Here is a 27,473-nt window from a genome sequence, read left to right as displayed (position 1 = left end):
CATGTGGTTTGGATGGAGTTGCCCCAGTCACTAGCTAATCGGTAGGCTCTGACTGACCATCTCTGTTTGGCCTAAAGAGTTCAGGGTGACCTAACAAGATCTGTTCCAGGATGGGGTCCTGATTCAAAAGGGGCTAGTGAGACCTGCACCCAATAATTTTGTTTCTCTGTTAAGGGAGGGAAGTGCTCTCTGTGTTAACAAACACTTGAGGAGCTTTTAAAAATATGTATATGAGGGGCTTCCCTGGTGGCGCAGTGGTTGAGAGCCCGCCTGCCGATTCAGGGGATGCGGGTTCGTGCCCCGGTCGGGGAAGATCCCACATGCAGCGGAGTGGCTGGGCCTGTGAGCCATGGCCGTTGAGCCTGCACGTCCGGAGCCTGTGTTCCACAACGGGAGAGGCCACGACAGTGAGAGGCCCGCGTACCGCAAAAAAAAAAAAAAAAAAAAATGTATATGGGGTTTCTACTGCATACCAATTAAGACTGAATCTGGGGAGCTGGGTTTGGGTAAGGGTTGCTTTTAAAACCTCCTTTAAGTGAGTCTAAAGAGCATTCCAAGTACACTTAGTGTTTCATTGTGCAGATTTATTATCAGTATCTTGTAGAACATGAGTGTGAAGGCAGCAGAGAGGAAGACAGAACCATGATGTAGAGAGATATCAAGTCTTGATGACAGAATTTGAATCCATGTCTATTCAAAACTACCCTCAAAAGCTTTTTGACTGCTTTGCAATCCTTTTTTGGTATAAATCGATTCAAATTAGTTTTCTGTCACTTTCAACAGAAATAGACCTAATTATATGGTAAACATTTTATGTACTTTAAATTCTTCCATACGGTTGACCCTTAAACAACGTGAGGCAGGGGCTTGGGGTGCCAACCCTTCCTGCAGTTGAAAATCTGCATGTAGCTTGACAGCTGGCCTTCCCTACTGGAGGTTCTTCATCCTCAGATTCGACCAGCTGCAGATGGTGCAGTTCTGTAGAAGGCATTTATTGGGAAAAAAAACCCCAAGCAGACCTGTGCAGTTCAAACCCATGTTGTTCAAGGGTCAACTGTATTTTTATCATTGTTCACTTAAAATCTGTTTTGTAACCATTTAAAAAAATTAATGTAGTGATTTTCGTAAGTAACACTATAGAATAAAAACTATCAGGTTATCATCATAATATATTCCTATGATCTCAGCAATTATCCATACAAGTGAGCAGGTGCTTGGTCCAAGAATCGCTACCCATATGAAGTGCAATTCTACTCCTTCTTCTGAGTCACACAAAATAAACATTTTTGCTTATCTTAACTATTTCTCAGAGAAATGATAAAAATGACTAATACAAAAGGAGTAATGTTAAAATGCATTTTTCTCAGTTTCATGAATTAAATTATGAGCTTTATAGCAGTATTACTTTCTCACTGAACTCGTGAGATGTTTATGATAGACTCATAACAACCATTAGGGGCCTCTCCATGTGACAAGTAATGTTCACGTATCATATACATTTCAGCAAATAAAAGAGGAATGAGGCTTCCCTGGTGGCGCAGTGGTTGAGAGTCCGCCTGCCGATGCAGGGGACACGGGTTCGTGCCCCGGTCCGGGAAGATCCCACATGCCACAGAGCGGCTGGGCCCGTGAGCCATGGCCGCTGAGCCTGCGCGTCCGGAGCCTGTGCTCCACAACGGGAGAGGCCACAACAGTGAGAGGCCCGCGTACCACAAAAAAAAAAAAAAAAAAAAAAAAAAAAAAAAAAAAAAACAAGGAATGCACCTAGATGAACAGCATTGTTTGACCTACTAATAAAATGTGATTAAAATTTGATTAAATAAGCAGATGATTAAAATAATCCAAATCTAAAATTAACAAGGAATTCTGCCTTTTATTCCTTATTCACTCCTTATTATTATTTCATGGCCATCATCTTTATCTGCAACAAGAATACCAGATGACCTGAAAGATACATCTTTCATACATCTTTATGAAAGTAAAAAGATAAAAAATGTGCTATAAAAAATTCTTCAGGCTCAATACATTATTCTAATTTGATCCAAAATCTGAGGTAAAATATAAATTTTACCAACTTCTACATAATGCATATCATTACATGTTTGAATTTTAAAATTTCCACTTTTAATTTACTCATATTTGTAATAGTGATTAGAATGTATCTATAATATTTAACCATTACAGAACTCTTCCTGGTTATCTATATTATAACCTATGCTACAAGAGATCAGTGATGCCTTTTCTGTTTCAGTCATTCATTCCTGCATAAGAATAGCTCTAATACTTTGTAGTTTACAACAACAAAGATTTATTCATATAATTCTGTGGGACAAAAGTTCATGTATTGTTGGGTTGGGAAGTTCTGTTCCACATGGTGATAGTGGCTGTTCCCTCAGCTGTGTTCAACTGGTGACTGCAATGTACTGACTATAAATAGTGAAATACATGTGCTCCTCATGCAAAATCTTCCCAAGACCAGCATTAGCATGAAGCCCAGGATTACATAATGTAAGTCCAGTCCAGATGAGAGGGGATTTTTTTTTTAGGGGCAGTTGTAGCTTCTCAGTTCAGCTCTTCTTGTCCCAGAATTAAAAAGATAAGTTACCTCAGGTTTCTCTAAATCTAAATATATGTGTACAAAAATAAAAATTATCTTTCCTCTTATCCTACAGCCTGAAATATAATGACAAGACTTCTCAGTTCAGCTCTTCTTGTCCCAGAATTAAAAAGATAAGTTACCTCAGGTTTCTCTAAATCTAAATATATGTGTACAAAAATAAAAATTATCTTTCCTCTTATCCTACAGCCTGAAATATGACAAGGCAAGAACAGAAAAAAGAAGAAAAAATCATAGAAACTTCCAAAAAGGTAGGGAATAAAATACATAGCAATCACTGGTCTACGGTAGTTTTGAAATCCAATTGTACGTATGTTAGAGAATCTTACTACTGGAGCAGGAGATGTTCTTCATTAAGCCCTAGTTTTTCTCCCTGGGAGTGATTTCCACAGCTTTTAGCATTACCTTCTGGAAGCTTCTCTCTGCCCTTTAAGTTTACCCTTACCCTAATGTTTCAATAAAAAATAGCCTGTGTTTACAACTGAATAGCTTTCTCAGCTACTCACTGCCTTTGCAAGATAGGATGCCCACATTCCTCTTTTCTTTTAAACTGCCTTACCCCTTTTATTGCAGGTTGATGATTCTTTCACCAATACAGTTCTCTTAAAAAACATTTTTGGTTTCAAAATTGTGATTCACTCAATGCCTTCAAAGACTCATTCATAATTCCATTTGAGACAGACATCTCTCTACTTTAGGCAGGTAAGGCTGCTATGGGACAATTCCCCTTAAGGGTCTTAGAGTCCATTTTGTCTAGCTGCAAGGGATTTAAATCTTTCAAAGATTGTAGTAAGAAATTTATAGTCTCAACTTGTAGTTTTATCTTTATCCTGAAGCCACATTTTACTGGGAATACTATGGATTAACATTTATCATAATGCTATCTCTCACTTTGAGAAAATTTTTGTGAGGAGAAGTAGAGGATGAGGAAAGATTATATTTTCTAACTTGGCAATCTTGGATTTGAAATATTTTCTCCAAATTCTGCTTGAAAACTGAACAGGCCCTCTTTAGTTCATCTCTCTTTCACAAGACTTTGTCATAGGTAACATGTCAACCAACTGGTGCTGTGAGCATTATGTCTTAAAATATGTTTAGTTACTTCTCAAATTCATTAGGTATATTTTCTATCATACATGTTATGTGGTCAACAGCCTTGCTAGTTTTTCCACCAAAATGTAACATGCCTGCTTTTCTTTGGCCTCCAATATCAGTTTTCTGACTGAATTTCCTGCTGTCTTTCTGAACTTTGCTTACTGCTGGATCCCAGAGCCAATACCACATGGATTAGGTTTTTATTAGAGCAGCAGCCCCTTTCAAGGGGAGAGGAAATAGATTCACCTCCGGGGAGAATTGGTGTGTACACAGATAGGGGGGAAATTAATAAAGACTGTCTTTGTAGATTATTTACTAGACGATCACTATCTGCTTATGATCCTGCTTGAATTCTGCAGTATGTTAAAGGGTGGGGCTGTGTGACTGAAAGTTAAAAATTGCAAATTTGGGGCCTCCCTGGTGGCGCAAGTGGTTAAGAGTCCGCCTGCCGATGCAGGGGATACGGGTTCGTGCCCCGGTCTGGGAGGATCCCATGTGCTGCGGAGCGGCTGGGCCCGTGAGCCATGGCCGCTGGGCCTGCGCATCCAGAGCCTGTGCTCCGCAACGGGAGAGGCCACAACAGTGAGAGGCCCACATACCACAAAAAGAAAAAAAAAAAGTTGCAAATTTGATAAGTCCTGGGTGTTTGGAATGCAAAGATAACCTCGGATTTTTTTTCATAGATGATGCTATACGATTTTAACATACTGAATTTTATATGTTTACATTTATATATGAATATTGCATGGATAAGCAATAATATTAATTACTCAGTATTTCTTTCTATTGTAGACTTCTAAAGAAAGTGGTTGTTAGATAGAGGAAAGTAGTTGTTCAGGCCGTGGAAAGAAATATCTTCCTTTTAAAATGTTGTCGGTTGTATTGTGATATCTCTATCAATCTCACTTATACTAATTAGCATGAATCCATATCTTGCAGTGTAGATAAATGATGATTGGGAATCAATATACACAGAAGTGAAGAGAGATGTGATTTTGAATCTCAGTTTATCTCTCTCTTATCAATGTTGCATTAATCAGCTTGTTTGATGCTATAGTAACACTTTATTCATGTTTCTTTTTTTAAAACAAAGTATACTGTTTGACTCAGCTTAATAATTTAGATATTGAATAAAATCAAGTATTTATACTGGAAAAGGAGAAACCACCAAACCACTACAACATACTGGACCATCTCAGAGAAGTAATCAGATCTTCCATGATAAAAATCTACTTTAATTCTCTATAATGTTAATAATTCATAAAAATGCATGAAAGTATTTTACATGGAAATTGGTTTAAATAGTAAAATGGGAAATACATATATTTGTAACATTTATCTAATAAAATTATCAAATATATCTCATATTTTGTATTTTAACATATAAATTTATTTTAAAATAATATATTAAAAGCCTAAACATGTATTTCTTTATGAATATATGTTGACAACACATTAAACTGAAGTTTGTCAAAATTTGAGCATGTGTTTTTCCCAATGTAAAGTTGGAAGTTGAATCTAATATTTTTATTTCTGTGCCCAAACAGCCTATTAAAAAGGTCAAAACAGAAACTTTCTGTTAGAGTTTCAGTACTTTGCACATTTGCCATGATTTTTCAGTGTATCTATTCTTAATACGAAGTGACAGCATGGCAAAGGAAGTAATTTCAGCACATTTTCTTGGTACCGGTCACACATACTCTTACTTGTGATCCCTCCAGAGATTTAAAAATTATTTTATGCCAAGCATTTCTTCAATATATGACTGAATTTCTCTCTTGACATTTTATAAACCTTATTTTTTCTTGATATAATCATTGTACTTTTTTTTTAACTTATTGTGTCTCAAAGATTCTATGCACTATTAAAATAAGATCCAAGTAAACTGCTAAAAGTTATTCCTTTTCCTTCAGAAGTTTTTTCCTATATCTTCTGATTTATTAACTGGTCCAAAGAGCAAATTCTGGGGACTGTAATATATTTGTGGTAATGTAGTCAATATTTGAAATAAATAAAGAGCTATATGTCAAATACTCTTAGAAATAATATTAAGGCTAAAGAATTTTAGGAAATAAATGTAAAACAATTTAGAATTTTCATTTATTTATTTATCTTCTGAACCTGTATTTCGTTTTTTTGTTTGTTTGTTTTTTGGGGGTTTTTCTGTGTTACTCGGGCCTCTCACTGTTGTGGCCCCTCCCGTTGTGGAGCACAGGCTCTGGATGCGCAGGCTCAGCAGCCATGGCTCACAGGCCCAGCCGCTCCGCGGCATGTGGGATCTTCCCGGACCAGGGCATGAACCCGTGTCCCCCGCATTGGCAGGTGGGCTCTCAACCACTGCGCCACAGGGAAGCCCTGAATCTGTATTTTGTAAGAGAGCTCCAACTGCCTTTATTGGAGCCCAGTGATCAGGTTCCATGATATTAAGTCTATGCAATTTGATAGAATCCATTCAGAGCCAAATATTTTGGTTTGGTTTGTTCACACATTGATTTGAATGGAATTTTTCCAACATCAGTTGTATTATTTTTCATGATATAAGAAAGATGCACTATAATTTCCATTTCATGAATATGTATACTAAATTTTTAAATTCAAACACAGATCCATGGAAGAAAGGTAATACAACAAACCCAGAATTTGTGGTAATATTTTAGGTAACACTTTCTAAGTAGATATTGTGTTTTATAGAATTACTCAATCATCCAATATAGATTGTGCTTGGAGATTGAAAATATGACAAAGAATATTTTCTGGAGAAAAGAAAAACAGGAAAGTAAGAGAAAATGTTTTAAAAAAATAATTGGTAGGGAATGCATGTGATCAACTCAATTGCTTCAAAATTATACTTTGGAACAAACTGGCTTGAATATATCTGTGAATACTATTAAGTATGGCTAAAGTTTTGAAACCAACTTCTGCAAGGCATTATACTAGAAATCTATATTTATTCAATCAAATCCATGTAATGTCAAAGGTAGAAATTATCGTCATCTTTTTATAAATAAGGAAGCTGAAGTTCAAATTTTAAAACTTTTATTCAGAATATAGAGAATAATATTAAAATAAATCTTTTCATTAAGTCTTTTTAATAAATAAGGTAAAGAGAAGGAAAGAAAGAAATTTAATTCTCTGATCCTAGAGGATCTAAATTTAAGTTTTCAGCTTGGTGACTAGTGTTTTTACTCACTGGTTATTCCTAAATTGATTCATGTAAAATTTAGTTACTAAAATGAAATTCAGAGTCTATACAAAACTCTGCTTTATTCATAATTCCCAAAACTTGGAAGCAACTGAGATATTGTTTAATAGAGGAGTGGATAAGTAAACTGTGGCACATCCTTACAATGGAGTTTTATTCAGTGCTTAGAGAAATGAGCTATCAAGCCACAACAAGATATAGAGGAAACTTAAATGCATATATTTAAATGAAAGAAGTCAATCTGAGAAAGATATATACAATATGGTTCTAATTATATGACATTCTGGAAAAGGCAAAACTATGCAGACAGTAAAAGGATCAGTGCTTTCTAGAGATCTAGGGAAAGGCAGGGATAAACAGGTCAAGCACTAGCAAATTCTAGGGCAGTGAAATTAGTCTCTAAATTTTAAGGGTGTATACATGTCAATGTACATTTGTCAAAACCCATAGAATGCACAGCACCAAGTGTGAACCCTTATGTAAACCATGGACTGGGTAATAATGATGCATTAGTCTTGGTTCATCACTTGTAACAGATGTACCATCCTGGTGCTTGAGGCTATTGCATGTGTGAGGAGGGCTATAGGAGAATTCTGTACTTTCCACTCAATTTTTCTGTGAACCAAAAACTGCTCCAAAAAACAGAGTCTCTAAAAAAATAATGAAATGAAAAAACACAGTGCTCTGGTAATAATAATATGAAGACTTGCCCCTCTGGCTAAAAAAATTAAAACCTAGACTTAGGTGTTTACAAATGAGTATAGTAAATATTTTTTTCTTTACTTTTGGTAGCTTTCCATGTGAATTTAAAGAGCAATTGCTGCAGAGCTGTTCTTGAATGATGATGCTCATCTTGACTCCTAATAGGTTTCTTATTGGTAGGCCAAGCACAGACTGAAGAACAACTTGTATTCTGACTTCTCAAATGAAAAAAAAAAAAAAAAAATTGGATAAGCCAGGGAACATTGGAAACTCTTATAGGAAACCTATCCTTTCTAGGCAGTAAACATTTATCTCCTGATATTCAATCACATTCTTTACTCCTGTATTTTTTTTTCTTTTTGCTGTACGCGAGCCTCTCACTGTTGTGGCCTCTCCTGTTGCGGAGCACGGTCTCCGGATGCGCAGGCTCAGCGGTCATGGCTCACAGGCCCAGCGGCTCTGCGGCATGTGGGATCTTCCCAGACCAGGGCACGAACCCGTGTCCCCCGCATTGGCAGGCAGACTCTCAACCACTGCGCCACCAGGAAGCCCTACTCCTGTATTTTTTAAATGCAATCATCTTTGTTGGAAATCAGCACCAGCAGTTCTACAGTTCTTTAGTTATCACTTCAAAATTTTTCAATTATAATTATTAAAACACATATTAATATTTGACAAAGAAACCAAACAGAGAAGTCCTGACATTTGTATTATTGTGTGTAAAATCCCTACTTCTCCTGATATTGCTTTTACATATTAAAAGTCACCATTATCATTTTCAAGTGTTAAACCATTTTATTATAATGTGCAAGATGATGTGAGTTCGCCCAGTCTAGGGTTCCAAGAGCACCAAAGGACAGCTGAAAGGCTCCACCTCCTGGCACAAGACCAGAACTTCAGATTGAAATTTCACATATGTTTGTTAAAATTAGGTCAGGAACAAAAGCTTAAATATTTTTGTGTCCTAAAACATTGACATTTCTCCTTGCTTCTTTTCTGCCACATATGCAAGTACACAAAGCATATTTCTTAGAGATTAATTATTGAAACCTAGGTAGTAATTGCAATCAAAGCAGTATGTTTTCACATTTGAATTACCTTAGGTTGCTAAGTTCTTTTGACTCCAAACCCCAGTGATTTAGTCACTAATGAGAATTGTTTTCTCTGAGGACTGTAAGCTTAAGTATGTCTTTATGTAGCTTTTCTTTTCCCCTCTATCTTAAAGCTCATGAATTAGAAGATGACTTTCCCTAGTTACAGGTTTTTAATGTGCTGCTTTAGAAGAGCTTTCACTGCTTAGCATTAAAATGTCACTGTATCCAAACAGCATTTACTTTCTCTTAAAGAAAGCATTTTTTATAGAAATTCCAATAACGCAGTAAGCAACGAACTAAAGGAATAAATAAGTTTTGTGTTTCTGAATTCCTTATACAGCTTTCATTTTTTCTTCTTTCTTTTAAAAAGTGAAGAAAATATTTTTGCAGTTAAGGATTTTTCTTGATTAGCCTAATCCTACAACTCAGATGCTATACTCTGTATAAGGTGCACCCTTAACTTTCGAATTACCAGCAGTTACAGAATTTTGGCATATGATTTCTGTAACTGTTCATTTTAAGCTGGCCAAAAGTTCCCGCCGAGTGCTTCCTTTCTCTATAGATCATAATCTCCTATCTTTTATAGTTTATTTTAAGCATTCTTATTTTTTGGACCATAGGTGCAAGTAATCGTATGCTTATGTTCATAACCAGACACCAGGGATGGGTTCCTGTCATCTTTTATTTCACTCCCAATTCGCATTCCCTGTCCTCCCCTCCTATTATAGGCAACCACTTAAATGTGCTTAATGTCTAGTCTTTTATATACATATTGGTAAAATATGTAGTGCAGTTTTATGGTGCACATATTTTAAATGTTTCTAAGCATAGTATTTTTTTTACAACAAATCCGCGTTGCTATGTGTATATTTATTTCATCATCTCATTTCCAACAAAAGCATCCTTCACATTTGACTTATACATTCCTCAGTTTTGGACATGGTTATTGTCTACAACTCCCTGAAATCACACACACACACACACGTACATACACATAATATCCTCTGTGATAGATGTTCATACCTTTAAGGATGCCTATGAAATTTTTTTCTGTGGTCCCTGCAAGAGTGTGTTCATTTGTTTCTAGGGTTTAAGTATTATCAATTTGAATAAGCTTTGCTCTCCAGAATGGCCAGAGCCATCTATACTCACATGAGTAGTGCCTTGGGCCTACTATACTATAATACTTATTGTCCAGACTTTTATTCTTTGCTAAATTAATCGTTGTCTTAAAATATGTATTTTTAATTACTGAGCAGCTTTTCATATTGGTGCAGTAATTTGGGGTCCTTCTCCTTAAGTTGCCTGCTTGTATCTTTGGTTTACTTTTCTCTTTTTTTCCCCTTATTTTAAAAATTGACATGTAGTTGACATACAATACTATGTTAGTTTCAGGAATACAACATAGTGATTTGACATTTAAATACATTACAGAATTATCACCATCATAAGTCTAGTAATCTTCTGTCCCCTTACAAAGCTATTAACAGTACCATTGACAATATTCCCTATATACAATACATCTCTGTAACTTATTTATTTTATTACTAGAAGTTTGTACCTCTTAATTCCATTCACCTGTTTCACCATTCCTCCACCCCTTTCCCATCTGGCAACCACCCTTTTGTTCTATGTATCTGTGAGTCTGTTTTCCTTTTTCCTTTTGTTATGTTGTTCATTTGTTTTGTTTTTTTGGATTCCGTGTATAAGTGAGATCATACAGTATTTGTCTTTACCTGACTTATTTCACCTAGCATAATACCCTCTAGATGCATCCATGTTGTCACAAATGGCAAGATTTCATTCTTTTAATGGCTGAGTCATATATATATACCACATCTTCTTTATCCATTCATCTATCTATGAACACTTAGGTTGCTTCCATATTTTGGCTATAGTAAATAATGCTGCAATGAACATAGGATTGCACATACCTTGTAAAATTACTGTTTTTGTTATTTTCAGGTAAATACCCTGAAATTGCTGGATCTTATAGCAGTTTTTTGAGAAAACTCTATACTGTTTTCCATAGTATGGAAAGTGCTGTTTGCCAGTTTACAATCCTACCAAGAATGCGTGAAGGTTCCCTTTTCTCTACATCCTTGTCAACACTTGTTATTGCTTGTCTTTTTGATGATAGCCATTCTGACAGGTGTGAGGTGATATCTCCTGGTTTTGATTTGCATTTCCCTGATGTTTAGTGTTTTTGAGCATCTTTTCACGTGTCCGTTGGCCATCTGTTTTCTTTGGAAAAATATCTTTGCAGGTCCTCTGCCCATTTTTAATCAGATCATTTCCTTTTTTGTTATTGAGTTGTATGCATTCTTTATGTATTTTGGATATTTACCCCTTATCAGATATGTCATTTGCAAATATCTTTTCTCATTCAGTAATCTGCCTCTTCATTTTGTTGTTAATTTCCTTCACTGTGCAAAGGCTTTTTAGTTTGATGTAGTCCCATTTGTTTATTTTTGCTTCTGTTTCCCTTGCTTGAGGAGACAGATCTAAAAAAATCTTGCTAAGACTAATCTCAAAGAGCATACTGCACTGAAACCAGAAAACTTCTTCAAGAAGTTTTATGGTTACAGGTCTTACATTTAAATCTTTAATCCATTTTGAGTTTATTTTTGTATATGGTGTAAAAAGTAGTCCAATTTCATTCTTTTGCATATAGCTGTCCAGTTTTCTCAACATCATTTATTGAAAAGGCTGTCTTTTCCTCATTGTATATTCTTGTCTCCTTTGTCATAAATTAATTGACCACATAAGTGTGGCTTTATTTCTGAGCTCTCTATTCTGTTCCATTGATCTATATGCCTGTTTTTGTGCCAGTAACAACCTGTTTGGTTACTATACCTTTGTAGTATTGATTGATATCCCGGATCATGATACCTCCATGTCTGTGTTGCAGTTAAAGTAGTCATTTGAGTAACATGTGTAAAATAAAATTTCCATCTTTACCTACCTAATATGGATTTGGGATAGAAGCATTTGATAATATTATTAATATATAAGAACATAAGAAGCATATTTGTTAGATTGATTAAGACATTACCTCTTCAACATTTTTGTAGATCTCAAGGCTACTGGGGAAGCTAATAGCATTTGATTCCAGGTATATGAGAGCTAGCTCTGCTGTCAGCCTATAGAAAAACTTTTAAATGGGACTGCTTAAGAGACTGTGGCAAGATAATTTGTATTTAGTCATTCATATATTTAGTCATCCATTCAACATTTTTCTAAATTAATAACTGTAAGATGCCAGGGTTTTTTGTAGGTGTTAGTGATACAGAATTTTATTAATGCATATAATTTTTACAAACAATACATCTTGTATTATGGGAGAAATGGACAAAAATTCACAAATTATCATATACTATATGTTGATAAATACTATGAAGAAATATAGGGGGTTGAGGAATATTGGGCCAAGGAATGGAATTGCCTCAATGGAAGCTGATTTAAAAGCAAAAAGTAAAGACCATGAGTATGTTTGGGGAAAAAACATTCAAGGTAGAAGGAAGAGCCCATGGACACTCAGAAGTAGAGCATGTTCAGACCATTAGAGGCACATCAAGAAGCCAATGTGGTTGGAATGGAGAGAGCAAAGGAGAGAGTACAAGGAGATGAGGACAGAAGTGTAAAGAGGCAAAAATCTTATAGCATCTGCACATTACTGTAAGGATTTTGGCTTTTCCCGGAAACCCAAAACTCAGATTTGACCAATTCTACTTCATTTATCTTAATCCTGAAACAGACCAGAACAGCCCCTCCACAATAAAAAATTTTTTAAAAATCCAGAGAACTCTATATAAATCCGTGGTTTTTTCTTTTCTCTTGTGGTAAGGTTTACATCCCATGCTCTATACACGCTGTTGCCATCTTGAAAAGAAGCCATGGAGAAGAAATAGGCTAAAACATTAGAACTAGTCTAGAATATCCAAGCAGAGTCTCTAGTACTAAAATAATTGGTTTAAATTGTCATATATTACTGATTGAATACAATTAAGTGTTTCTCACTACCGAGTAGGATGAAGAGAAGGTGAAAAATTACAGATCACTTTTCCTTTTCTTCCCTTCTATTCCTCCCTTCCTTTCCCCCCTCTTTCCCCTTCCCTCCTTTCCTGCCCCCTCACTGTCTCTTCTCCCCTCCCTTTTAAATAAAGCGGTTCACTTTTTTTCTTTGCAAAATTGAAAGAGGGTGATTATCTATGACCCTGGAAAATGTTCACTGATAAAATAAAGCTGTTGCTTCACTTGAAACCACAATCTTAGTTGCTAAAATCCACAACTATTAAAAGGTCTAGGGCTTCCCTGGTGGTGCAGTGGTTGGGAGTCCACCTGCCGATGTAGGGGACACGGGTTCGTGCCCCAGTCCGGGAGGATCCCACATGCCACGGAGTGGCTGAGCCCATGAGCCATGGCCGCTGGGCCTGCGTGTCCGGGGCCTGTGCTCCACAACGGAGGAGGCCACAACGGCGAGAGGCCGGGTACCGCAAAAAAATAATAATAATAAAAAAAGGTCTACATGTTAATTATTGACAGTTAATACATGTGGGAATCAATACCATCTTTGCCTTAGATTCAGTTCAAAACTTGACAGGAGTAAAGGATGGTGGTCAGAGTATAATCGCCCAATAGCTCAAAATTGGCAAACAAGGTTTAGATCTTTACTGAGACCAAAGACTTTTTCTTACTAATCCAGCAGTCACATTTGAAATGTAGAAGTATCAACTGGTCCAATTGTTTGATCCAAAAGTGCTGGTCTCCCATGCAGACGTTTTTTCAACCTGTAGAGAAATGGCCAGCAAACTGAGAATTAATATCTAGCCTTAATTCCTTTACCCTCCCCTGACTAAAATGTAGATCTTATCACTTCAAGTTGAAAGACCAAGCCAAGACACAACCACCAAAGTCAAAGGAAACAAGTTTTGACCAAAAGAACATTTTCAACTTTGATACCTATTGCTCAACTAGATGATGATCAGAAAAGTAGCTCTGGAATTAGTAGGTTTAGACACAATGGCCATATAGGAGAAGAGAATACAAAGAGAAAATAATTGTCTGCAATATCCTGAGAGAATATGATTCCTTTTAGCCTATCCATAAAGAAGTAAAAAGATGAAGGCAGGAAGGAAAAAGTGTGCCCTCATTGGCTGAGTATTCTCATAAAGTGTGTACTATTTGGAAGAAATTAACATACAGAGCTGGCAAGTGTCAAAAGGCAAATCTGAATACCATACCCACTTTAACATTTTAGTCCCACACCTACTTGTAAATCTGGCCAACGTGTTAGGAGCTGAAAACTTTGGGAACCTGATTTTTTTAAAAAGACAAGTTATTTTCCTACTGTGTGACTTCAAATATGAGTTTTAAGTTAATGGATTATCAAACTCAAAGAATTTGCACTTTCATTCTCAGTCCTATTTATTCAGTGAAATGTTTTTCCCCAAGTTAAAAGAATTTAAGACGTTATTAAATATGAATATACTGAGTTATAAAGGAGTCTGATAAAACAAGTTTCTTTTCATTTTGTGACCACAGTAAATTGCATCATTAATCATATGCCCCCTTTGCATTGTTTGTTAAACAGAACAGAGTCAAATTTGTGTTCTAACTAAAGATAAAGCAAAGCAAAGCAAAATTATAGCATCTTTTCCTGTACTAATCTCAATACAAATTGGCCTTGTTTTTACTTCTTTTCCTGATTTTATAGAACTTTTGTCTCAACTTGCGAAATTATATCTAATAAAAAGCCTCCCCTCTCCCCTTTTTTTAGAGAACTGGGAAGATTGCTAGATGAAGAGGTAAAGGTCTTTTATATCATGTTGAATTACCAACAACTAGTGTTTCAGGTCAGCCTCAAGAAGCATCTTTAAAATTATTTCAGATGTTTTTTTTTTCTTCACGTGAAAACTCCTAAGAAAAGGCTTTATTGACTATGTCCACAAATTCTCTGCCCAAGTAACTGATTTAATTGAAGCCGCATTTTAAAACTGATGATCCAAATGTAATCTCCTTTATCTGATTAATTAGCACAGTTCTTAGCTTTTACACTAATTAAAAACAGTTTATATTTAGAGCAAGAAAAAGATGAATACAGATGAAAGTCTTTTTTCCCTAAGACTGTGACGAGATTTAATATTAACTAGAATATGCAAAAGTTAGTGATTTCTTCAATATTATATTTACAGCAAAGCAAACATTTCCATTGTTTACTCCGTCATGTTCCCACCAAAAGCTTTGTAAGATAAGCTAATTTATCATATTTCTGTCTCCTAATCCTTCCACTAATTTGGAAATGTCAGTATTTTAGTTAATTTCCAAAAGGGTACATAAAGCCAATTTCAGCTTTTCCCCTAGAACAAAACTTTTTTCTAAGAGATGAGGCAGTTATTCCCAGTTGAAAACTTGAATTTTTTCTGAGTCTTCTTAAAACCTTGAAAATGTATATATTTCTTATATCTTGATATTGGAGTTGGTAAATTAATGAACAAATTTTTAGACTGATTTACAAAACAACTACTATCTGACTCTCTTGCATATTTTACAAATAAATGCTCGAGTTACTGATTTTTTTTAAAGGTTTCCTTTGGAAGTCTGATATTAAGTAAAAATGCCTGTAAGCTAAGAGGTTTGGACAGTTCATATGAAGGGGCCATGTCTTTCTTGTGGTCAAAGAAGACCCGTTAGCCTTTTTAAGGCTACAAATTCCTCTTTAATTCTTCTCCCTGTATACACTGTATTACAAGAAAACTTACCCTTTACCTCCTCCTTCAAAAATATTTCTCTCTCTTTCTTTTCTTTTCTATCCTATTCTTCCATACCTGAGAACTTGCTCTTAATGCATTAACGGATTAGGTTGGATGACTGTGATAATAGCTAAGGTTTACTGGGCACACACAGTGCTCTAAGCATGGTGATAACACAGTCTTCACAACTTTATGATAGTGGTACTCTTATTATTCATATTTTGTAGGCAAGAAAATAGAAGCAAAGAGAGATTACATAACTTTCAAAGATCACAGAAACCTGATTCAAGTCTGCAGGCTAAATACCCTATTTTATTGTCTCTCTTTGATTTCTCTTCTCCTCAAATACCCTGCCACTTTTGTCATTCACTTTGGCTCTCTACAACCTATAGCCAAAGAACAAGTAGCACAAGATCTATCCCTGAGACCCACTCCTGTGAGCCTAAGGACTCCCCTATCCAATTCTTATCTACTGCTCTAGTCCTATTTTCTACTTATCTTGAGAATGAATGAGAAATTTTAATGAAATTAAGTTATATAAAAATTTACATAAAAAAGAACAATTCCAATAAGTAGACAGTACTCATGTATAAATAGATAGTACAAAATTAGAAATTATGGCATATACAGTAAATTATCTGTTTTGAATCAGACCAGTGTATTTATAGAGGAGATGCACACCAAAGATAGATAATGAATAAGACTCTACCTGGAGAAGTAAAAGGGTGAAAGTGTATTGTTCAAAATTACTAAAGCATTCGGTGGTATAACAGGACCATTTCTTCTTCTGTTTTTGTGTATCCCCCCCACATATATTCTGTTCCTGTGCTTTTTCCATCATACTGTAATCCCTCTGTTTCTGCCTACACTCAGGTGCTTTCATCAGTGAATTTGCCTAACGTTGACATCACAGATATAAAGATTTTGCATTGCTTTTGACTAAAAATATAACAGAAACTAGGCAACTCATTCTGATTAGACTTGAGGTAATTAAAATGTCCCCAAATGTAACATTGTTAGAAGCCAAAAAATATGCAAGTAATATATATGTAATTCTAGGCAATGATTAACCCTCCAAGGACAACAGGCATGGTATATTTATATGTAGTGACATTGTACGTTATCCCTAGAACATTGTCTACTTTTTAATAAATATTTGTTGAGTAGATGAATTTAATAACCTTACATTTACCTAGCCATTTTTCTGGTGATAATAACTGATCTGATTTAACCCCCAAAGATATATTGCTAATGTTGATTCACATTAGGAGAATTGGGGTGACTAGTGATGCCATGAGTAGTAGTTATGGCTCTGGGCTCGCACACTTGGGTAGATACAACAAACATTTAAAAAATGAATATTTCTTTTTTTTTTTTTTTTTTTTTTTTTTTTTTTTTTTTTGCTGTACGCGGGCCTCTCACTGCTGTGGCCTCTCCCGTTGCGGAGCACAGGCTCCGGACACACAGGCTCCGCGGCCATGGCTCGCGGGCCCAGCCGCTCCGCGGCATGTGGGATCTTCCGGGATCGGGGCACGAACCCGTGTTCCCTGCATCGGCAGGCGGACTCTCAACCACTGCGCCACCAGGGAAGCCCAAAAAATGAATATTTCTATATTTTGATACCTTGTCCAGTGTTTTGCAGAAAATAGAGCCCAAGAAACCACTATGTGCTCTTGTTTTTATTGAAGAATACATTTCCAGGAAAGTAGAAGTGGGGGAAAAAAGGAACTATGACCAGAAAGGATAGAGACCAAACAGAAAAGGCATTAGGGAACTGGTTGTTCTTCATAAAAACTACAGCTCATTGCTTGGCCTTCAATGATGTCTTCTTAGAAGTTTATGAACTTCTGCCTTGTATAATAATCCGTGGATGGGAGGAAGAAAAAATTCTTTTCCTGGGTTCCTGTTATGCTTGTCTGCTGTTTTCTCTCACTTGGAGTTGACTCTAATGATAGTTAGGCCATGCTTTCCAAGTTGTGTCATTAAGCCAGTTCCTTTTAGCCCAAGGTCTGTATTTTCTCCAAGTCCAGAAGTGATGGGAAGAGCCAATAACACTGGGATCTAGTTTATTAGTCTGGTACTAGTTATATATTATTGGCTTCTAGTTATATATTACAGTGTAACAAATTACCACAAAATTTAGTGGCTTGCAATAATCCACATTTATTATCTCAGATTAACTATGGATCAAGAATCCAGACCCACTTTAGGTGAGTCTTTTGCTTCAATGTCTCTTATAAGATTGTAATCAAGGAGGTGGCCAGGATTAGGGTCTCAGCAGAACATTTAACTGGGGATAATCCACTTCCAAGGTCACTCATATGGTTGTTGTCAGCAATTAATCCCTTAAGAACAGTCTGACTGAAGGCCTCAGTTCTTTGTTGGCTATTGCTACATGGGCTCCCTAACATGGCCACTTTTTTCATCACAACCAACAAGAGAGAGAATTTATAAGCAAGATGAAAGTCACAATTTATGAGCCTAATCACGAAGTGACATTCCATCACTTTTGCCATGTTCTGTTTGTTAGAATCAATTTACTGGGATAGTCCTCAAAGGGAGAAGATTTCACAAGGGTATGAATACCTGGATGTTGATATCACTGGGGGCCATTTTGGAGTTTGCCTGACACACTAAAGAGGCTTCAATAAAAAATCAGTTAATACTTGAAAAAAAGTTTCCCAAAATGCATATTTTAAAGGTGGGAGGAAGATGTGGTAGATGGGATAATGGCTCCCCAAAGCTTTCCACTTCTTAATCTCTGGAGCATCTGAACATATCACACGGTAAGGGAGTAGTAGGATTGCAGATGAAATTAAGGTAGCTAATCAGCTGAAATTAAGATAGGAAGATTAACCTAGATTATCCACATGGGTCCAATATAAACATGAGGCCCTTAAAATATAGAAAGAGGGAGGCAGAAGAGTCAGTGTGGGGAATGGTACAGTGTGAGAAAGACTCACTCAGCCATTGCGGCATTTGAAGATACGATGGAACCCCAAGGAATGTTGGCAGCCTCTAGAGGCTTCTTTCTTCCAAAGCCTTCAGAAGAAATGAAGGCCTTCAATACTTTGATTTTACCCTGGTGAGATCCATTCCAGAATCCAGAACTTCAGAACTGTAAGATAATATATTTTGTGGTTTTAAAGCACCAAATGTGTGGCAATTTATGAAGGCAGCAATGAGAAATTAATACAGAGGTGTTCTGCCATTTTACTATTTATTTCCATTAAATGAAGCAATATAAACATAGAGAGATATAGATTTATGATTAGGTAAAAATATATTTGTATATATGAGCGTACATATTTGTATGAGTAATATGAGTAATTAAGGCTAGATTGGACAGAAAATATTATAGTCAAAGTTTGTGTAGATTTAACAATTTTTGAAAAAAAAAAGTCCTTAAAGCACACGGTATACCAAGTGTAACCCACAGTGCCTAATATTAAGTCACTAAGATTAACGATTAATATTTGATTTTAGTTTTTTCCTGACAAAGCAAACTTTTAAATGGTGAAAATTACATTTGTTGGATTATTACCTTTGATAACATGATAAGAATTTGGGTCTTACAACCTCATCTCAGTAGGTACATAGGTTTTAATCACTGCTCCAGCCTTTCGGGGATGCACTTCACCTAAATATGGTTACTGTGTTAATGATTTTTATTTAGCAGCAAATCAGAAAAAAAAAAAAAACATGTTTTCTAGTACACTTCTATTTGCTGCATTTCTCTATATTTAAAAATTTCTATTAACTTATTATCACCATCCCCATTCAGATTCAGAGACTTATAAGTGTTATATGCAAATGTGATACAACGTCTTAGACTCGTTTTAAGGAGAATACCATGTGTTATTAATAGCAAGTAGTAACTGACAGCATATATTGTACATTGGGGATTAGATTTGATTTACAAAGCTCGAGAACTCCAAACAAAATGTGTGGATTTACAGCGTTTGGGTATTGAGCCATGGCTATAAATTTATATGATACTCCAAGGGGACTTTTTTCTCATATAAAACATCCATGAAATTTTCAAGAAAAGTTCTAGCACTCTCGGATTATGAGCAACACTACCTCAGGTATTGTAAAAGTTAATTACAAGTATCATAATTAAGAATACAATGAGGGGCCTCCCTGGTGGCGCAGTGGTTGAGAGTCCGCCTGCCGATGCAGGGGATACGGGTTCGTGCCCCGGTCTGGGAGGATCCCATATGCCGCGGAGTGGCTGGGCCCGTGAGCCATGGCCACTGGGCCTGCGCATCCGGAGCCTGTGCTCCGCAACGGGAGAGGCCACAACAGTGAGAGGCCCACATACCGCAAAAAGAAAAAAAAAAAAAAAAAAAAAAAAAGAATACAATGAAATAATTTTATTGAAATTAAATTTATATCTGATACTGTACAGAATGACAAATTTCTCACTATCTTTTAACATAATAATGCCCTTTTATATGTTAATTTATGGATTTAAAAATTTAACACAGGGCCTCCCTGGTGGCGCAAGTGGTTGGGAGTCCGCCTGCCGATGCAGGGGATACGGGTTCGTGCCCCGGTCTGGGAGGATCCCATATGCCGCGGAGCAGCTGGGCCCGTGAGCCATGGCCGCTGAGCCTGCGCGTCCGGAGCCTGTGCTCCGCAACGGGGGAGGCCACAACAGTGAGAGGCCCGCATACCGCAAAAAAAAAAAAAAAAAAAAAAAATTTAACACAAAATGAATGAAGTTTTCTAAAACCATAATTTTGTTATTAGTTAGTACTCGTGTTTTCCTTTTGCTTTGAGCTCAGTAAGATTTGTATATATAAAAAGAGTCATAGAATATCAGACTTTGATGAAACTTTAATGATCATTCAAACAAATGTGCTCATTTTTCAATTATGAGACCAAGTGTTGTAGAAATTATAAATGGTACACAAATTTACATAGCAAGTTACCAATAGAGCCAAATATATAGCATGGCTCTTAGCTCCCAAGCTAAGGCTCTTTTCACTTCCTGTTGTGTATGATCACATCACTTGACCATCTCAAGCCATTGATGAGGATCCAGTCTCACTAATATAGAATATTATCTATTAGAAACAATTTTTATAAAACAACTTTATTTTTAGTGTAATCCCACTATAGGAAAAAAGAAAAAAACTCCCATGTTAAATATCTTTTAAAGAAACCCACAGAAAAGTCAGGTGTATCCAGCTTTGATTGGGACAATCCTAATTTGTTCCTATGATCCCAGCCTAAATACTAGGAGTTCTTACTTTCTCAACTAAGTAGGATTCAAAGCCATCAGCTAAGTGTTGGGGTTGAGTTGTGATAAAGATAAAGAAAGGATAAAGTAGTGTTTATATATAATAAGAAAGTGAGCTTCCTAAGGGCATAGTGTAAGATCAGCAGGCAGTGTTTAATAGTCAATTGAGCTATGTTATCACTTATTTAAAATTAAACCAGTGAAACTGATTGTATGACTTTTTTAGAAGATAGTTGACTTTGACTGTGATTGGAGTTCACCAGCTATGTGATGGTAAAAGAAAGGGGCTAGTCAATTGAGAAGGTGTGCAAAATATTTGCAAATGAAGCACCTGAGAAACGATTAACCTCCAAAATATACACGCAGCTCATGCAGCTCAATATCAAAAAAACAAACAACCCAATCCAAAAATGGGCAGAAGACCTAAATAGACATTTCTCCAAAGAAGATATACAGATTGCCAACAAACACATGAAAGGATGCTCAACATCACTAATCAGTAGAGTAATGCAAATCAAAACTACAATGAGGTATCACCTCACACAAGTCAGAATGGCCATCATCGAAAAATCTACAAACAATAAATGTTGGAGAGGGTGTGGAGAAAAGGGAACCCTCTTGCACTGCTGGTGGGAATGTAAATTGATACAGCCACTATGGAGAACAGTATGGAGGTTCCTTAAAAAACTAAAATAGAACTACCATATGACCCAGCAATCCCACTACTGGGCATATACCCTGAGAAAACCATAATTCAAAAAGAGTCATGTACCACAATGTTCATTGCAGCTCTTTTTACAGTAGTCAAGACATGGAAGCAATCTAAGTGTCCATCAACAGATGAATGGATACAGAAGATGTGGCACATGTAAACAATGGAATATTACTTGGCCATAAAAAAGAAACAAAACTGAGTTATTTGTAGTGAGGTGGATGGACCTAGAGTCTGTCATACAGAGTGAAGTAAGTCAGAAAGAGAAAAACAAATACCATATGCTAACACATATATATGGAATCTAAAAAAATAAATAAATGGTTCTGATGAACCTAGGGACAGGACAGGAATAAAGACACAGACGTAGAGCATGGACTTGAAGACATGGGGAGGGGGAAGGGTAAGCTGGGATGAAGTGAGAGAGTGGCATGGACATATATACACTACCAAATGAAAAATAGATAGCTAGTGGGAAGCAGCCGCATAGCACAGGGAGATCTGCTCAGTGCTTTGTGACCTTCTAGAGGGGTGAGACAGGGAGGGTGGGAGGGAGATGCAAGAAGGAGGAGATATGGGGATATATGTATATGTATATGTATAGCTGATTCACTTTGTTATACAGGAGAAACTAACACAACATTGTAAAGCAGTTATACTCCAATAAAGATGTTAAAAATAATAATAGTAAACATTTAATGCAATGCAAAAGAAAGAAAAAAGAAAAATGTGATTTTACATGGTCTCAAAGCACTTATTAATTACAATGGGAAGATGGGTTGGGGAAACAATCACTTTACAATGGAGAAAGCTACCAGATACCTTCCTAATCAAGTAACCCAAGTTAACATTATAACTTCAGGGCCAAATAGACATTGAGAGTCATCTGATAGAATGAAATGGGAAGAATGTGGTATCATATTTGTGATACTTTGGCCAATGGCGAATAGCCTGGATTTAATCATGAGAACTCTCCATAAATACACACAGAGATATTCTACAAAATTAGTGCTTTGTATTAAAAATGTTGTGGTCATGACAGCCAAGAAAAGCTGAGTAAATATTACAAATTGAAGGAAACTAGAAAGACATAATAGGTGAGTGCAGTATTGTAATCCTGACTTGGATCCTTCTGTTGGAAAACAGAACAAAACATTATTGGGACAATTGAAGGGTCTTTGGGTGATGGGTGTGTTGAAGTCCTTTGTATTATTCTTGCAACTGAATATTAAGTAAGTTTATTATTAAGTTTATTAAGTAAGCTCATTGTGTATATGAGTGTATTTATACACTCTAATGGATATATAAATATAAGGAATTTCAATGAGTTTGGAAAATAGTCATTCTGGATTGCTATACTTTCTATATTCTAAGTTTGAAACTTTGATCATTTAGGTCATATAGAAAAAAACTTCAGAAAGCATAAAATGTGTTTTTGCATTTTTTTTCTTTTTTTTTTTTTTTATGCGGTACACGGGCCTCTCACTGTTGTGGCCTCTCCCGTTGCGGAGCACAGGCTCCGGATGCGCAGGCTCAGCGGCCATGGCCCACGGACCCAGCCGCTCCGCGGCATGTGGGATCCTCCCGGACCAGGGCACAAACCCATGGCCCCCGCATCGGCAGGCGGACTCTCAACCACTGTGCCACCAGGGAAGCCCATGTGTTTTTGCATTTTAAAAAGTATGTGATAAAAAATTCAAACATGTAAAAGTAGAGATATTTTAAAAGTAACTAACTCGCACATTTTTCTTTTTCTTTTAATTTCAGGCAAAAAAAATAAACATGGCAAACTTGTTCCTTTTTTTTTTTTTCCAAGCTACTGGTTCATTTATTTAAAACTTTAAAACACTTTCAAACTTACAGAAAATTGCAAGAACGAAAGAGCTTGAGAGAGAATATGTGTGGTTTATACTCAGAAAATAAACACTCTTTGTGAGAAATAGGTTCCTCTGTGGTAGAGTGTTAAGGCTGGCCATAGCTCCCTTATATGACTAGGTTGCTGTGTATGCTATGTTGTGCTAAATGGAATTTTACCAACCTGAGATAATCTCTGCATCTCTCTGCATAATTTTATACTGAGAATAACTTTGGCACATTGTACCATGATTTACAGGAGCTCCTTCCACTGTAAAATCTGATACCTAGCTTTTTATGAGTAACTCCTAGACTCGGCCTATTATAAGTTCATTCAATATGCCCCTGGAAATGGAAGATAACTCTATGTTACATTTTATGATGGTGTTTAATCTCACCTATGACCTCAAAAAGTCAGACTTGAACTGTTTAGAAAATTGAGTTGAAAGCAGATCCTCTTTTATTATGGCAATAATCACATAGCACATATTAAGGACCTGCTGAGTACTAAATAATTTGATATTAACACTGGTGTTCTTTCTTCTTGCATTTGGTAAAGTGCTTTGAGTACTGCACTATTTTGTTTTAAATAGCCTCTGTCGTATATATACAGCTAATCGGGTAAACTTTCAGGACCAAATATTTTCCCTGAATAATGATATAAAGTAGTTAGTATCTGTACCAAATCCAGATTACACAGTCTAATGGTTTTTATTGTGTTTTTTCATTAAATGCAAACCTATTTGTTTTTACTATACTTTTTTTTTTTTTTTTTTTTTTTTTTTTTTTTTTGCGGTACGCGGGCCTCTTACTGTTGTGGCCTCTCCTGTTGCGGAGCACAGGCTCCGGACGCGCAGGCTCAGCAGCCATGGCTCATGGGCCCAGCCCCTCCGTGGCACATGGGATCTTCCCGGACCGGGGCACTAACCCGTGTCCCCTGCATTGGCAGGCGGACTCTCAACCACTGCGCCACCAGGGAAGCCCTTTACTATACTATTTTTATGAGTCTAATTTAGTTGCTACTTAGTGCAAGCCAGAAACCGACAAGCCTTTGAAGACTGCTCTTCCTCTTTTGTTCTCCATATCCAATTAATTATTAGTTTGCCAATACCCTTGCTTCAGTCTCTATAATATGATTACATCTTTACATTCCATAAAATGTTCAATGGCTCTCCATAATTTAGCAAATAAACACTAAATATTTTTAAATGGTGATACAAGGCCTTTCATGATTTTCACCTATCACTTTCTCTCAGTTTCACCCCTTGTAGCCAATACTTGCTGATTCTTAGACGCAGTGGGTCTTTCATGCTGCATGCCTTTTGTATAATCTACTTCATATACCTGGAAGTCAGCACTTCCTTCAGCTCCCGCCCCTCCATGTCTGCCCTTCACCCCATGAAGTGCCTCCTCATCAATCAAGATACAGCTTAGGCACCTTCTCCTTTGCTAGCCTTACTTGACCTACCCATGAAATTTGATTATGTTTCCTTTGTAAACACCTCTCTTTTAATAATTGTCTCACAATATTGGAATAGTGTGTGTTTATACTTTTCCCTCCATTATATGTCTAAGCTTCTTGAGGACAAAAAAATCATTTCCAAATTATCTTTTTGTCTCCAGAAAAAAATAAAGTGTTTTACCAAGCTTGGTGTTTTCGTAATTTTGTTTTCTAACATATTTTTTGTTTTTCCTTTCTAAAATATGTATTATTGTTAATAAAGTTACTGCATGGTACTGTTGCAGAACAGTTTCTTCTCTCCCATTTTTTGACTGCTCAGTACTTATTGAAGACACCATAGGGTAGCCCAGGAACGTTATAAGTATTTATGAAAGATAAGGAATTTTATTTCTTTTTTTTTTTTTTTTTTTTTTTTTTGCGGTATGCGGACCTCTCACTGTGTGGCCTCTCCCATTGTGGAGCACAGGCTCCAGACGCGCAGGCTCAGCGGCCATGGCTCACAGGCCTAGCCGCTCCACGGCATGTGGGATCTTCCCGGACCAGGGCATGAACACGTGTCCCCTGCATCAGCAGGCGGACTCTCAACCACTGTGCCACCAGGGAAGCCCTTTAAATATTTTTTAGAGGATTATTTGTGCTCAATATGAATTGAATATTATTTAACTAAAATAGTTATCATTAGATAAGAATATCTAAGATATAAGAATATCAATAAGAATCATTTTTTGTTAATTATTGTTTAGAAGGAAGAGATATTGGGGACTAGAAAAATCAGCTAAAAATGTCTAGCAACATAAGAAGGATGATAACATCAGGATCATACAAGGGTTCTGACAGTGGAAAGAAGCAAATATAAGATCAAAAGATGAAGAGCAAAAAAATGAATTGTCTTCTAGAGTCAAATCTTGAGATTAAGAAAAAAGAAAAAAATTCAAGTGTCAAATGGTATCTGAAACATCTGAGTAAATGTGAGGAGGTACATTTAACCATCATCGTCTTCCTTTTATTACATTCTCTCTGGAACCTGAGACCCTGAGGCTTTTTTGCCTTGTGCTACTCTCATAAGCACAAATCTGTAGGAATATCAAATTTTCAATATTAAGTGGCTTCTTTGCTGCATCTGATATAAGGACTGAAAAAATAAATCCAATTCTACAAAGAAAGTTGCACATTATTTAAATTAAATCAAACCACTGCATCACTGTTTATAATGAGGCCTGTGACAATGCATTCTGTGCAGAATGTATGATTGACTTACTTTTGTATGAGATATCAGGTGACTGGCCAAGCTAGAGCCGAGTCTTCACAGAGTGAACTGCGATGAAACTAGAGGCCACAAAAAAATAAAATAAACTTTCAGTTCTAAGAAGATGGATATAAATGTCCCTGTGAGGCTCTTAAACACACTCGCCGTTTCACGTTTTTTTCTTGCCTTATTACCTGTGTAATACGAATATTATATTAATAGCTACAGGGTTGTAAATGTATCATGTAGGGCCAAGAATACAAACTCAAAAGAATGAAAAATGCAAAAATTTAAAAAAAAAATTTAGGGCCTCCCTGGTGGCGCAGTGGTTAAGAGTCCGCCTGCCGATGCAGGGGATACGGGTTCGTGCCCCGGTCTGGGAGGATCCCATATGCCGTGGAGTGGCTGGGCCCGTGAGCCATGGCCGCTGGGCCTGCGCATCCGGAGCCTGTGCTCCGCAACGGGAGAGGCCACAACAGTGAGAGGCCCACATACCGCAAAAAGAAAAAAAAAAAAAAAAAAAATTTAAATCCCTTTTCTATTATAATACTGCTTTGCTCACTTTCATTAAAACTCAAGCCATGCTTCTAGCTATAAGCCAGAGACAATATATTTATTTAAATATGACAGTATATCATTTAAATAAAATTGTACTGAAGAATTAATGCATACCTTGACCTGTTTACAAGAACAAATCTTCTTTTGAGCTATGGTTGTAGGGCTAATAGGTACAAAATAAAGTGCTTTTCGAATTAAAATACATTATAATGTTGTAGCATATTATTAAGGAAGGTGATTACATATGTATCCATTCTTAAGCCTTAATATAAAATTTTATTTTAGAGTTCATGTCATGGATATCAAGTATTAATATGATTGCCAATAACAATAGTTTGGGTATTTCAGGAAATTTATCCCCAGTTCCATACATACCTTTTTCATTGAAATCTCTGGAGTGTTAAAATAAAAATATGATATATTTAGGTAATAATGGTTACTACTCAAAAACAATTGTCAAATATTAAATACATGGAACAACATAAATGTATTCTTCAAGATTTTTATTTCCTATATGGGTATCTATCCATCTAACTGAGTCTGCTTTTTTCAAAGTATATGAATGTGTGTACTGACAGTTTCTTAACAAAAACAATTCTTGAAGGTTTGAAACAGTTGTAAGTTGAAGTTCATGAATTCTTATAAACTGTCAGAGTTACAATATCATATGTATGGCCTCTGTCAATTTTATTTCCTTTGTGCCTTAACCAGTATGGATCAAGAATCTTTTTTGATATTTATCTAAAACAAATGTAAAACATATAGTTCCTTTTAACAGTTTCCATGAGCATTTTAATTTACTTTTATACAATTTTATTAGCAAAGGCATGCATTTTTAAAGTTATTAAGTATAATATTAATTTGGGGTAAAAGACAAACAAAACAACCCAAAAAAACCCTCCTATCAAAATCTACTTAATTTTATATGTTA

The sequence above is a fragment of the Mesoplodon densirostris genome, chromosome 17, assembly GCF_025265405.1.
Source record: "Mesoplodon densirostris isolate mMesDen1 chromosome 17, mMesDen1 primary haplotype, whole genome shotgun sequence".
NCBI lineage: Eukaryota > Metazoa > Chordata > Mammalia > Artiodactyla > Ziphiidae > Mesoplodon > Mesoplodon densirostris.
This window is presented reverse-complemented; position numbering follows the sequence as displayed.